The sequence below is a fragment of the Ooceraea biroi genome, chromosome 8 (assembly GCF_003672135.1).
Source record: "Ooceraea biroi isolate clonal line C1 chromosome 8, Obir_v5.4, whole genome shotgun sequence".
Lineage (NCBI taxonomy): Eukaryota > Metazoa > Arthropoda > Insecta > Hymenoptera > Formicidae > Ooceraea > Ooceraea biroi.
Window position 1 is genome coordinate 7,532,628 of NC_039513.1, and position 11,899 is coordinate 7,544,526.

Below are 11,899 nucleotides of genomic sequence, written 5' to 3' on the forward strand. Positions count from 1 at the left end.
GAGTCTTCTTCTCGAACGTGACTTGTTGATTCGATTGAATTTCACTTGTAGGAGAGAAAGATTGGTAGACCGTAAAAGAAAAAATAGTCGCGAGAGAAGAATAACATTCGCCATCGCTACAAACTTAGTAATTTTCGTTTGATCTTCAGAACGAACCGACAGCAACTTTTATGTGTGAGATGCGCAGCGAAGAAATCTAGTGCGGATTCAATGTACGACCGCCATCAATTTGTACTATTTGCAAGGTTTGCATACAAATAACATTGCGAGTGGGGTGGTGTGTACAGGGCGAGACAAAATTTCCTTTATAAAGTCTGGAGGTGTTGCTTGGAAGATGAACCCAATAAAAGTTCCTGCGTACACGAGAATGCTTTCTGCTCGCCACTATTCCAGGTAAAGAATCTGCCATTGAAACGTGAATTTTTCATTCGGAAGCAAAATCAGAAGCAAAATCTTGGCGAAAAAGCTAGCTGATAATAAATCGCGACTTTATGAATAACAACATTCGTGATTTCTTCAAACCCGCGTCGCTTTTAAAAGAGCGTATGAATAACGCTCGATATTTCGAGAAGGAAGCATTTCTGACCCCATGAGTTTTCGTAGTCACTCTGATATTCAAACTCGGAAAGTATGTGTGAGAAGAATATTACTTTCCACTCTGACATAGTTATTTAACCAAGTTAATCAGCGATGTAAATGACGAATAATTAAAAATTCATGAATTCGTCTATATATCACCAACAAGTGGCATATGCCGGTGCATTAATTATGCATTTCTACATGTTGGCGTAACATCACGTCTTATTACACTGCATCGATAAACAGATCGATATAGAAAATATCTTTCAGCTTTGTGCAGAGATCTGTGCAAAACTGGTCCCCTGACAAACTTGTGGTTACATGTTGCGTGTGACATTAATGAGAATGAATTTGAGTTTAATGAATATACTCAATTTAGACGTAAAGCATCTCATTTATGATCGTTCACATTACCACTACTATTTGTCATTCCGCTGCGGTGCAGGTGTATCGAATCACGTACGCGTCCGTCATTAATCAATTCTTAATTAAATAAATATATCGCGACTATGCAGAAGAGCGGCAGATATTCACGCGCAATTTGATTATTGAGGCTCAATTAATATGCAAGCGCCGTGCATTAGCGGTTTTAATTAAGTGGATGATTTTACGCGATTTTTCCAAACGAGATAATCACGCGTTAAAGCCAAACTCATGGTAATACATTACATCACAGTTATTTTAACTCGATAATGTTTATTTGGCCTGTCGGCGCTCATTACTTTATTTTATTTACAAAAAGAGGATTAACCCAACCAATTAAGTGGCTCAATGGTCAAGTGCTCACTGCGGATAATCGCTTTAGCACTGGAAAGTTTGGTCTGGCAAAGGTAAATAATTGCGAAAGATTGAAAACGCGATCCGTTTACGCGAAATTCTCTTTACACACGCTGTATTTTAGTAAAATTTATTTATTACCTAATCTATTTTTAATAGTTTAACAGCTCGTAAAATCGCCCGCATAAAGATACGTTGAGATGGCGTGCTTTCTGTATATAAGAAGATTATATACATGTAACATAATACGTACGTGTACGTTGCTGGATCATTTAAATTTTTCACTGGCCCTGGCCGAGATCTACATCATCGTCGATCACTGAAATTCTCTCGTATCTCTCAATGTACATATCAATTGTGGGAAAAATGCATATACGTTAATTTTGTATTCCTTTAGGTTTGTTTGCTAGAAAAATGAAAACTGGTTTCGCCAATGTACGCTATTTCCATTTTCGGGACAAGTATACGGACGGGTATGTGTGAGCTCATGCAAACATGTAGAAATGTAGCCACGGAAGTACCGTAAATCTGTGCTTTACGGTGGTAGGTCAGTGACAAGTCCGTCCTGTATTTCTCAAGCGAATAATGAGATTTATTATCGTCAAACTGCTAGTCCAGCGAATGTAAAGTTACATCGAGAAAGTTTGGCAAAGCATCAGAGGTCAGATTTATCAAAGATTGTCAAAGATGCCTAAGGTCTAACTGCTCGAATCTTAATAAATCGCCTAAAACTACCGATACAGATGGTGCACCTCATCGATATTACATATGCACACATACAAATAACAATGCATATCCGATTAATAGCAAGTAATAACAAGCGAAATAACACGTTGCTTCGTCCGTGACTAACTGACTTGGCGTTAACACCGCTGGTTACCCTACTTTAAAGTCAATCCAGGCACCACCCACGATACGTTAACTCGGATAGCTAACACACTCATAAATATGTGTACCTGTTCCTACATCGTAAATGTGTACCTCGTGCCTGGGGCAGAGTTCACAGCACACGAACTGCACGATGTATTAGTCCGCGTGCAGGAATGTCAGAGGGGGAATTCGCTCAGATAATAAGATTTATTATCATCCATCGCTCGACCTTCGTCAAACTTCCGTGCCTCCACCTCCTTCCTTAGTAACCCTCCGGCCGGTATATTCGTGTGTTTGCCATGCTCTCAGCGATTTACTGCTCTCTCGACCACGTCAATGAAAAGACATGGTCCATCACACTACTTGCACCGCAACGCATATTTCATAAACTTAAGGGGGGAGCCTGCTTTAGAACGCTGAAAATAAGGTATATTTTACGAATTGTTTTTGGAGAAACTATACAGCGGATCATTATAAAACTTTGATGCATTTATTAGTACATGTTTAAAGATAAAAAAATTATTTTTTTATTTGAATGTATCGCTTGTAGAGGTCGTCCTGGAGAAATCTTAGTGCAGCCGCGTCGCCGGCATTGCAAATTGGTGAGCATTCTCCTGCCTCCAAATTTCGTCTAAACTGAAAAATTGAAATATCTTCTCGTTATTTACGAATTCCCATCGTCGATGAACCAAAGAGAGAAGAAAAAAGTTGAAAAGTGCCAAAATGGTGGAGCTTAGAACACAAAAGTACGATTTTTAGGCAAAGTTTTTGAACTTTTTCATGCAAAAATAATTGTTTAACTTAATGTTTTTATGAATATTAAAGGTTCATCGACGATGGGAATTCATAAATAACGAGAAAATATTTCAATTTTTCAGTTTGGATGAAATTTGGAGGCAGGAGAATGCTCACCAATTTACAATGCCGGCTACACTAAGATGCCTCCAGGACGACCTCTACAGACGATATATTCAAATCAAAAAATAATTTTTTTTATCTTTAAACATGTACTAATAAATGCATCAAAGTTTTATAATGATCCGCTGTATAGTTTCTCCAAAAAAAATTCGTAAAATTATACCTTATTTTCAACGTTCTAAAGCAGGCTCCCCCCTTAATGCGGGGAAAGAATCCATCTTTGGAGTTATAAATGTGCGTGCTGATCCATCAACGCGATACACGCCACTTGTCGAACGCAAAGCAGCCGCAGTCAAATGTGCGTTGCATTTAATCGCCAAAAAATCTGCCGTCACTGCTAACCAGAAACTTATTTCAGCGCGATTGCGTGTGATTTGCGCTAAATTCTCAGTTTCCGTCAGGCTCTACATTGCTAGATTAAATTCTCATCTTCCGCTGGGAGATAAAGTGTACTATTTCAATATTTTCCGCCGCGGTAACGATATCGCTCGATATAAATTTCGAGAGGAATCTGGAAAGAATGGTAACTGCGCTTCCGTTACGGGAAAAAAGCATGACTAATCGTAAGCGGATAAAATTCCGCGCTCGTTTGAAGACCGTAATAACTCTTGCTGCCCGGTAATAATAATAAAGAGATTACTTAATCACTTGTAATTTAAATTCGCGAAATGCGAGTGCGTGATTTTGCCACACAATCCAGATATTTATCAGTGAAATTTTCTACAAGATATTACATTTATCAGAAAATCCTTGCCAGCTCCCATAAAATGAGTAAATAGAACCTGAATCCTCTAATTAACGCAATTTTCAGTTGGATGCACGCTTCGTTTCGCGCCAAAATTCCTGAAATATCTTCTCTTCTATCGCGCGATGCATTGTTAAACACTTAATGTGCAGACAATTGTAACGTGATGCTCTATCGTTTTCAAAAAGCACATACACGAAAGAACGATCGAAATTTTACCGAGTGAAAGATGATTCCAAATTCATCACGAAACCATGAAATTAAGGTGGACATCCTGCGGTCGCGTGTATCGATCGTGATCCTTTCGGGCCGTAAACTCACACTTAATCGTGTTCTGTGCGGCACTAAAGTCAACGTTAACACGAGAACGCTAAGAGCGATGTATCATTCCTTCTAATCGTCAACGCTGCGGAAATATCGTGACCTCGAAGGTACACGATGGAGTCGAATCTTTATGACCAATCTTTGTGGCTTTTATAATTTTCTTGTGTCGGATATTCCGGCTGTATCAATGAGAGCTGAAGAGCGTAACAAAGAAAATTTTTCTCGATACAAAAGCGTCGAGAAGAATCTTTCGCCACACTTAATACTTCAGCCGCTCTGCGCGGTACACTTTTTATTACCGCACTGAATCGATTTCGATGGGGTTGCTTCTTCTCATGTTGCTCTGTGTGGGTTTCACCAACAATCCCCCTTTTACTTCTCTCTCTTCCTCTCTCTTCTAACTTCCTTTGTCACTTGCCACGCTTTCGACATTTTTCGATTATTTATACGACTCACGGACTCGATATGTTTCTCGCATATGTAGCCCGTACCATAAATCACGCGAAACGGCTGTATCTCACAGTTGATTTTCAATCTGAAATCTTGGACAGAATTTATCAAATAAGTCCAAGATAGACGTAAGATGACGTGTAAGATTGTACGTGTAATATACGCGTAGAAGAATACAAGACAAATAATATAAGATATAATTTTAATTTCTTTTTATTCCTATCAACGAATTCGTGAAAATCGCGTATCGGGTGGTAGGATTGAATCTTTTGTACAATTAGTCAAATACCAAGGCATAATGCGAAATTAATACGGAAACATCTGAATCCGAGTGAGTGGAACTATATAATTTATCCGTTTAATGCAAAACTGTAGATTCGGTGTATATTTGGTGTATAACTGTAGATTCATGACTTTGCATCACGGATTTATTGACAGTATTTCGCTTGCGTATATCGTTGCAATGAATTTGCCATCGGATAATCGCGTTTTCATGTCATTCTATAGGCTGTCTAACGTATTTTGAAACCGGACAGACCGCAGCGCGCACGCGACAGACCGATTTAATCTCAAGTGGGTAATCTGGCTTTGTTATTTGATAGAGTATTGAATTTCCTGACGTTTTATCTATCGTGCTTTTACATTCGAAATTGTTTGGTAATAGCAGAAACCAACGTGCAAATTTCCTATTTGGATCTGAAAAGATCGTGACGGTATCGATGCAGCGCGATATCTTTGTGCTCACATATTGATAAAGTTGTCGCGCGCTGTTCGTTACGGTCATTGTTATTCGTCACACGTTCGAAACAATTGTTCTCTACTCGAATTTCAGAGGAGTAACAAGAGTTGGCACATATCAGATGTACATGGGGAGTTTGTATCTTTAGCATCAGAGTTTCCAACTTGCTGTAAAACGATCCGTAAACAGCTACTTGACTATTCCATTCCTACAAATCTTCCTGAGATTAGTGGGATAGCGTTGGCGATATTATATTAGCTTCTCCGCGTTTGTACTGGATGTTTCTTTCATCATACGTTCACCGAATATTTCATGACACCGTGCACTCAGCTTGCATCGTGGTATTAACAGAGGCGCAGTGAATTTTCCTACATGTGTTCTTCGCAAGAGCTTCCTCGCTTTAGCTCGATGTTCCTTCCACTTTACTTTACAGCAAGTCCAATTGTAGTGTTTACGTCCCTTTTATCTTTGATAGCATTCACGTAAAACGATCTGCTTCTCCGGCCAAGAGAGGAAACTTTTGCGAGATCTTGAAGACAAGTACGACAGATGCAACAGTTTAGTTGAAACAAAGATGGGAAAACAAATTTATGCGCGTTCGTAAATGTTATGCACAAATAATGACTTGCATCGTTTCGCCGTCTCAGAAATAAGGTGCAGTATTAAGTCCAATGCAGTTTCTTATCGATAAATAACCATACATGCGACAGGCAAAGTGCAACCATACGTGGAAGCATACTTATTTAATTATGTCGTAAAATACCGTAATTTTATGGCATTCTTAACATTATAAATTGTCCGGTACACTGTAATATACTTGTTGCACAACTTGTGAGGATTAAAAAAAATGTAAAGTTTCACGTGAAACAGTTTTACGATAAGGAAACTTGTAATTTATCCGAGTTTTAAAGGAATTTTTTAAAGTTACGGCGTAAACATAATATTCGTGAAACGAGAGAGGTAACTTAATACATAAATTATTTGTATACTTGCATCACGACTGGGACTTGAACTTTTAAGATTTTATTTTCAGCGGATTAATAAGATGTACGATTTCAATCCTTTATATGCGCACAACGATACGACAGGTGGACAATGTTCCCTCGAGGACAACGTTCCTTACTCATAATCAGATCTTAATTTGATCTTAATTGTCGATGCAGTCATCGAATTTAGACTTCTTCCGCGTCACGACAGACATCGCGCGAGTATCACGTATCGGTCGTGATTTATTTGGTCGCGCGATTTATTCGATCACGCAACAGCGCGACTCGCCCAGGATCATGACACACCGAGAATCGCATCGATCACACGTTGGAGGCATCCCTTTTTTTCTCGACTCTATGAGGGATAGTGCGTCGACAGGCTGCGCTTGTCAAGTGTCGGCAAGCGCCGCGAGTTTACGCCAATCATTGCCGCGTGGTTGATTGTTGAACGCGAAATTTCATCGCCTCTTTTGGGAGACTCGGCCGCCAGCAAGTGCACGCGTTCGTTTAGAGTCTGCGACGCATTGATATTAAACTGTTGCGAACTATGCACGTGCCTGGAAGCTGGTCCACAAGAATTATGTCACGATATCGTCGTCGTTCGACGTGCTCGTATCGACGGCGATCATTTCTTCGACATTCGCAGCTTTGCACTATCCGCTTTGCACTTAATCGCGTCACGTTCAGATTCTCATGATGCTCCTTCTCTCTTGTGCTGACGTATACCTCGAGCGACTAGAGGGAGGAGAGGTTTACCTGTCCAAAGCGAGCGACCGACACAGGAGTAAAACGTCATGCACATAATAGCCGAATGTATGTTATGTACTATACTTTTCACAATAAGACACGGTAATGCAGTATAAGATGTAGTAGTGATACGTTCTATCAAGTGCACTGAACTTTTAGTATATTTTATTTAGCTTCTTATATTTATTTAGCTTCTGATCTCAGCGTATATTTTCTCTTAGGAATAACCTTTGATCAGCATGTTTCGATGAGACTTGGCAAACCCAACTGGAGACTACGTATTAGGAGTGTGATTTAGTTTTGAGGGTTTTGCAACAGATGGCTGTAGTGTCAGTTTGTTCCAATAGCCGTTTCCGATAACTGTTGTTTCTTACAGTCTTGACATTATCCATCACATTTAGTAACATTATAGCAATAGATGCAATAACAGTCGTGTTTATACATCGTAAAAATGGAACTTCCGAAAGAGCATTTTCGACATGCGTTGCTTTTGTTTTTTAATCAAAACAAAACTGCGGCTGACGGTGATAGAATTCTTGTGGAAACTTATGGTGATTCTGCCCCATCAATTAAGACGCGTGAAGGACAAAGAACGCTCGGGACAACCAAGAAAGCTTGAAAATGCAGATTTGCAAGCATTATTGCACGAAAATCCAACAGAATCCACTTCAGAACTTGCCAGAGCATTAAATGTTGATCGTACAACAGTTACGAAACATTTACATGAAATGGGAAAAATTCAGAAAGAAGGGAAATGGGTTCGACATGAATTATCGGAAAGTGCCATTTGAACACTTGCATTTCGTTGATCGCCAGGCAAAAAAAGAAGAGTCTTTTGTCTCGGATTGTTACTGGGGATGAAAAGTGGATCTATTTTGATAATCCGAAACGCAGAAAATCATGGGTGGATCCAGGCGAACCATCAACATCCACTCCGAGACGCAATATTCACGGTTCAAAGGAATGCTCTGTATTTGGTGGGATAGCGTACTATGAGCTGTTAAATCCGCACGAGACTGTCACGGCTGATCGTTATCGACACCAATTGTACAAGTTGAAGCAAGCATTGGACGAAAAACGACCAGCAATTGCGAGTAAACGACGGAAAGTGATTCTTCTTCGTGACAACGCTCGACCTGACGTTGCGTTATCAGTGAAAGAAACACTATTAGAGCTCGAATGGCAAGTCTTCTCCGGACATTGCTCCATGCGATTATTATTTGTTCCGGTGGATGCAACACGCTTTAGAGGATACACACTTTGATAATTTGGAAGAAGTGCGAAAATTCGTCGACGAATGAATCAACTGAAAAGAAGAGTGATTTTATCGTGGTGGAATCGATCTCTTGCCAGAAAGATGGGAAAAAGTTATAGAAAACGAAGGAAAATACTTTGATTAAGGTATTCATTCATTATCATATTTAAATACATGCGTTTTTGAGCAAAAAAACCCTCAAAACTAAATCACACCCCTAATATATCTGTATCTATTTCGGAATTTTTTACATAGAGTTTTTGCGAAGGCACACAGAGTGTAACACATGGTTATCCATAGGTATTTATAGTAGAGCTGAAACAAGTATTTTTTAAAGTCTTCTAGGGTTTACGGGAATAACTTTAGGTACTTTTCTAACGGTTACTCTATATGGTCTCCCACGCGAGATCAGTTATAGCGAGGTCGTTATAACTATAACACAGCTAGAGACTGTGAATGTTTCTCATAAGAAATTCAGGAAATCCAAAATGCAAAAGCATGAAGAAGATAAAGCTTCACTTGAAGTAAATGTCACGTTTCGAAGAACATTACTCTTCATTTTTAAAGCAGGTACTTTTTTATATTTTCCAAAGTATTTATAACAAGATTTTGCCTCCTTGAAACGTGATTGCGCGATGTTCTCTTCTACGCAGCGATGAAATGCCTTGATAGCATAAAGTCGAGTCATTCTAGTGGCAAAAGAGAACGAGAAGAGAGAAGGGACTTTCCGATACAGGGCATTGCACGTTACATTCCATCTAGAAGATGGAAAATTGAAGAGATACGTGGACGAAATACACTGCCTCTGTACGTACGTGTACGTATCAAAATACAACCAACCCTTTCAGAAAAATGAAATGTAATCATCAAGAAAATATAATATATATTAAACTAGTAGATATATATATATATATATATATATATGTTATCACAGCTTTAGAGGTACATATCTACATGTTATACTATAATTAAAATGCAATATCACGTTCGCAATGATATGATATCGCTCTCTACATTCTTTTTTTATATACAGTAAAAATTGTGCATACCTAATTTCTCTAGAGTTTATCGAGATGTATGCATCGGCAACGATTTGAGATTTCATCATTGAACATGCATATATGCAATTTAAGAGAAAGAAATTCGAATCGAATAACACGAGATGCGGCATTTATTTCAAAAAATGATTAATTCCAGGCCGATATGCGTTAACAATGTACGCGGTTATACTTGTTTAAAAAATTCCTTCTCCCTCAGGAATCGTAACATGACTGCAGTTGTGCTCTGCGAACTGTTTGCAAAGTGTTCGATACTGTCTGCTTGTCCAACACACTATTGACACTTTGAATATGTTATTTTGGACAAAGTCTGCTCGCTATCGATATAATCCCATGTATAAACTGTTTTTTTCTATTCTCACCAGAGGATTGTGGTATGAATCGATATCTGTCGCTGCAGCAGATGTTGTAGCAATGGCAAATAATGAAAGCAAGCTGTTTTTCATCTCGAGCAGCAAACTCGCGCGCGACGTTTTTAATTAATAACCCGAGACGTTGTTGTAGATTCGCAATTTGCAGACGGATAACGTGTGTTGTGCAGTTTCGTCGCGGTGAAACGTCCGCTCGAGCGGAATGTGTTATTAAATACTTGTAACGCGTGTGCTACAAATGCTCCAATCGTAAATCGCATAATTACTGACTCGCGCGATTGTATTGCGCTCTGAAAATTCGTGCTCCGTCACGCCCGTCAATTTTCATTATGGAATCGACGCGTATCGCGATTTTCTCGATTGCATGTTTCTAGCGCTACTTGGATCCGGTAAATACGCGAACAAATGTGATAGAGTGACAGGATACCGCACATATTATGATCGTCTCGCTTATATGAATAATGTAAGCGTACAAGGTCTGTGCAGTGGATTTAATTTAATGAATTGAGGTAGAAAGATGAATTTCACAGAGAATGCTCTGCCTGTCTGTCGCTTTTACCGCTACCGAAAAATTGAAATTTTCATTCTCTACTCTCTTCTCGTTTCCTAGCATTTTATGGTAATTTGTCCGTATTAAAGTTTCACAAAGTTTCGGAGCTAATAGCAGCGCGCGGCGATATATTAAAAAGTTTTCGGCATGCGAATGTGCTATTAACGAATCTCGGTTTGCTCTACAAACCTATGGGATTTGTCAAGTGCACATTTAAGCGTGCTTGTTCCTCCAAAAATACAAATCTTTATTTTTATATAAACGCAAGCGTCATGTGTTATAAAGTTTATAAACTTTTGGGTTTGAACCTTTGGACTTTTGCGTTTATCTAAACTGTCGCGTTACTAACCTACTTTAGCGATCAGGTACAGATTTCCGTACAGCGAATAAATTGTTGCTGGAAACGCTCTCAAAATGGCTCTATATCTGTTGCAGATACAAAATAAACGAGGAATCGTGAAGGTGGTAACGACCGTTATTTTTCGAGATGCGTGATACCTCACCAAGAAGCCATATGTTAGAAAGTTTATACGCGCGCGAGGTACTTCACTTCCGGGCAGAGACATTTATCGCTAAGAGCGTTTTTATACTTTACTTTCGCCGCTGGGGAAGGTATCGGAAAGGATGTCCATCAACATAAAACTTATCACTATTAAGAAGCGTCTCCCTCTCTCTTTCTCCCTTAGTGCACCATTAAATACGACCTTCTTGTCGGCATATAACGGTACGTGGGAAGGCTAGTGGGTACTCTCCGTGAAACGTTAGAGGTCCAAGTTCGAAAACTAAGTACTTCCGTTCTCGCTAATGGACGGTAGTGTAACGCGAGGACGAGGGGGTGGGATTTTACAACGCGCTGCGGTTGATCTTGGTTAACATTTTCCACTTTGCACACTCTCTCTCTCTTTCTCTCTCAAACGCATTCATCGGTACCGCAAGTACCGTCCGGCACGCTTTGCCGCTTCCGGCACTTGAAAACAATTGAAAACTCACCGGATATTAAAGGGAGGAGACCGCGCCGTATCCTCGAAAGTGTCCCCAAGTGTTTGCACGCAATGTTCGCGTGCAGCGACGTACGTGCTGGCGGAGTGGCGTGCGACAACGTTCGAAGGGTTGGACGATCGCGACGGGACGCGCGCCTCGACGATACTGGCCGGCCGTCTCGCGGCACTCGCCTCGCGACGCTGCCAACCAGAGCGCGTACTCCAGACGCCGACCTATCGCGGCCCATCGCCCAAACCGGCGAGTTCACCAGCGAGGGATTCGCGCCGCTCGAGCTTTTCGCCACCAAGGGTCCGAGGGCTCGTCTCGACGCCGGTGAAGGATCGTATCGCATTGCGGCTCTCAGCCTCGAGGTAGAGAAAGAGAGAGGCCTTCGGAGAATGTATTAGGAGTGTGATTTAGTTTTGAGGGTTTTGCAACAGATGGCTGTAGTGTCAGTTTGTTCCAATAGCCGTTTCCGATAACTGTTGTTTCTTACAGTCTTGACATTATCCATGACATTTAGTAACATTATAGCAATAGATGCAATAA

General features: G+C 40.2%; 1 protein-coding gene across 1 annotated transcript in view; it reads right to left on the bottom strand.

The window, feature by feature from the left end:
• LOC105275730 (tachykinin-like peptides receptor 99D) overlaps positions 1-11,548 on the bottom strand; it is a 74,624-nt gene extending 63,076 nt beyond the window's left edge. Inside the window, exon 1 of the mRNA XM_026972063.1 lies at positions 11,360-11,548. The gene's annotated coding sequence lies outside the window, so the exon portion shown is untranslated. The remainder of the gene's footprint in view (positions 1-11,359) is intronic.
• Positions 11,549-11,899: the final 351 nt, after the last annotated feature.